Below are 4,640 nucleotides of genomic sequence, written 5' to 3'. Positions count from 1 at the left end.
ACGATAACGATATAACGTATAACGTTATATACTATATCGATATAACGTATAGTGTTATGTAGTATTACGACATAACGTATAACGTTATATACGATAACGATATAACGTATAACGTTATATACTATATCGATATAACGTATAACGTTATATACTATATCGATATAACGTATAGCGTTATATACTATATCGATATAACGTATAACGTTATATACTATATCGATATAACGTATAGCGTTATATACTATATCGATATAACGTATAACGTTATATACTATAACGATATAACGTATAACGTTATATACTATATCGATATAACGTATAACGTTATATACTATATCGATATAACGTAGAACGTTATATACTATATCGATACAACGTATAACGTTATATACTATTACGATACAACGTATAACGTTATATACTATAACGATATAACGTATAACGTTATATACTATATCGATATAACGTATAACGTTATATACTATATCGATATAACGTATAACGTTATATACTATATCGATATAACGTAGAACGTTATATACTATATCGATACAACGTATAACGTGATATACTATTACGATACAACGTATAACGTTATATACTATTACTATATATCGTATAACGTTATATACTATATCGATATAACGTATAACGTTATATACTATATCGATATAACGTATAGCGTTATATACTATATCGATATAACGTATAACGTTATATAAGATAACGATATAACGTATAACGTTATATACTATATCGATATAACGTATAGCGTTATGTAGTATTACGACATAACGTATAACGTTATATACGATAACGATATAACGTATAACGTTATATACTATTACGATACAACGTATGACGTTATGTAGTATTACGATATAACGCATAACGTTATATACTATTACGATATAACGTATAGCGTTATATACTATTACGATAAAACGTATGACGTTATGTAGTATTACGATATAACGTATAACGTTATATACGATAACGATATAACGTATAACGTTATATACTATTACCATATAACGTATAACGTTATATACTATAACGATATAACGTATAACGTTATATACTCTAACGATATAACGTATAACGTTATATACTATAACGATATAACGTATAACGTTATATACTATAACGATATAACGTTAAACGTTATATACTATTACTATATATCGTATAACGTCATATACTATAACGACATAACGTATAACGTTATATACTATAACGATATAACGTATAACGTTATATACTATAACGATATAACGTATAACGTTATATACTATTACGACATAACGTATAACGTTATATACTATAACGATATAACGTATAACGTTATATACTATAACGATATAACGTATAACGTTATATACTATAACGATATAACGTATAACGTTATATACTATATCGATATAACGTATAACGTTATGTAGTATTACCATATAACGTATAACGTTATGTAGTATTACCATATAACGTATAGCGTTAGATACTATATCGATCTAACGTATAGCGTTATATACTATATCGATCTAACGTATAACGTTATATACTATATCGATATAACGTATAACGTTATATAGTATATCGATATAACGTATAGCGTTACATGCTATTACGATATAACGTATAACGGTACATACTATAACGATATAACGCATAACGTTATGTGGCATTACGATATAACGCATAACGTTATGTGGCATTACGATATAACGCATAACGTTATATACGATAACGATATAAAGTATAACGTTATATACTATAACGATACAACGTATAACGTTATATACTACAACGATATAACGTATAACGTTATGTAGTATTACGACATAACGTATAACGTTATATACGATAACGATATAACGTATAACGTTATATACTATATCGATATAACGCATAACGTTATATACGATAATGAAATAACGTATAACGTTATGTAGTATTACGATATAGGGTATAGCGTTATATACTATATCGATATAACGTATAACGTTATATACGATAACGATATAACGTATAACGTTATATACGATAACGATATAACGTATAACGTTATATACGATAACGATATAACGTATAACGTTATATACGATAACGATATAACGTATAACGTTATATACGATAACGATATAACGTTTAACGTTATATACTATAACGATACAACGTGTAACGTTATATACGATAACGATATAACGTATAACGTTATGTGGTATTACGATATAACGTATAACGTTATATACGATAACGATATAACGTATAACGTTATATACTATATCGATATAATGTATAGTGTTATGTCGTATTACGACATAACGTATAACGTTATATACGATAACGATATAACGTATAACGTTATATACTATATCGATATAACGTATAACGTTATATACTATATCGATATAACGTATAGCGTTATATACTATATCGATATAACGTATAACGTTATATACTATATCGATATAACGTATAACGTTATATACTATAACGATATAACGTAGAACGTTATATACTATTACGATACAACGTATAACGTTATATACTATTACTATATATCGTATAACGTTATATACTATATCGATATAACGTATAACGTTATATACTATATCGATATAACGTATAGCGTTATATACTATATCGATATAACGTATAACGTTATGTGGTATTACGATATAACGTATAACGTTATATACGATAACGATATAACGTATAACGTTATATACTATATCGATATAACGTATAGTGTTATGTAGTATTACGACATAACGTATAACGTTATATACGATAACGATATAACGTATAACGTTATATACTATATCGATATAACGTATAACGTTATATACTATATCGATATAACGCATAACGTTATATACGATAATGAAATAACGTATAACGTTATGTAGTATTACGATATAGGGTATAGCGTTACATACTATATCGATATAACGTAGAACGTTATATACTATATCGATACAACGTATAACGTTATATACTATTACGATACAACGTATAACGTTATATACTATAACGATATAACGTATAACGTTATATACTATATCGATATAACGTATAACGTTATATACTATATCGATATAACGTAGAACGTTATATACTATATCGATACAACGTATAACGTGATATACTATTACGATACAACGTATAACGTTATATACTATTACTATATATCGTATAACGTTATATACTATATCGATATAACGTATAACGTTATATACTATATCGATATAACGTATAGCGTTATATACTATATCGATATAACGTATAACGTTATATACGATAACGATATAACGTATAACGTTATATACTATATCGATATAACGTATAGCGTTATGTAGTATTACGACATAACGTATAACGTTATATACGATAACGATATAACGTATAACGTTATATACTATATCGATATAACGTATAACGGTATATACGATAACGATATAACGTATAACGTTATATACGATAACGAGATAACGTATAACGTTATATACTATAACGATACAACGTATAACGTTATATACTATAACGATATAACGTATAACGTTATGTAGTATTACGACATAACGTATAATGTTATATACGATAACGATATAACGTATAACGTTATATACTATATCGATATAACGCATAACGTCATATACGATAATGAAATTACGCATAACGCTATGTAGTATTACGATATAGGGTATAGCGTTATATACTATATCGATATAACGTATAACGTTATATACGATAACGATATAACGTATAACGTTATATACGATAACGATATAACGTATAACGTTATATACTATATCGATATAACGTATAGTGTTATGTAGTATTACGACATAACGTATAACGTTATATACGATAACGATATAACGTATAACGTTATATACTATATCGATATAACGTATAACGTTATATGCTATATCGATATAACGTATAGCGTTATATGCTATATCGATATAACGTATAACGTTATATACTATATCGATATAACGTATAACGTTATATACTCTAACGATATAACGTATAACGTTATATACTATATTGATATAACGTATAACGTTATATACTATAACGATATAACGTATAACGTTATATACTATTACTATATATCGTATAACGTTATATACTATATCGATATAACGTATAACGTTATATACTATATCGATATAACGTATAACGTTATATACTATTATGATATAACGTATAACGGTACATACTATAACGATATAACGCATAACGTTATGTGGCATTACGATATAACGCATAACGTTATGTGGCATTACGATATAACGCATAACGTTATATACGATAACGATATAAAGTATAACGTTATATACTATAACGATACAACGTATAACGTTATATACTACAACGATATAACGTATAACGTTATGTAGTATTACGACATAACGTATAACGTTATATACGATAACGATATAACGTATAACGTTATATACTATATCGATATAACGCATAACGTTATATACGATAATGAAATAACGTATAACGTTATGTAGTATTACGATATAGGGTATAGCGTTATATACTATATCGATATAACGTATAACGTTATATACGATAACGATATAACGTATAACGTTATATACGATAACGATATAACGTAT

The sequence above is a fragment of the Bombus affinis genome, chromosome 10 (genome assembly GCF_024516045.1).
Source record: "Bombus affinis isolate iyBomAffi1 chromosome 10, iyBomAffi1.2, whole genome shotgun sequence".
NCBI lineage: Eukaryota > Metazoa > Arthropoda > Insecta > Hymenoptera > Apidae > Bombus > Bombus affinis.
The sequence above is the reverse complement of the archived record's forward strand: the minus strand, read 5'-3'. Positions refer to the sequence as shown.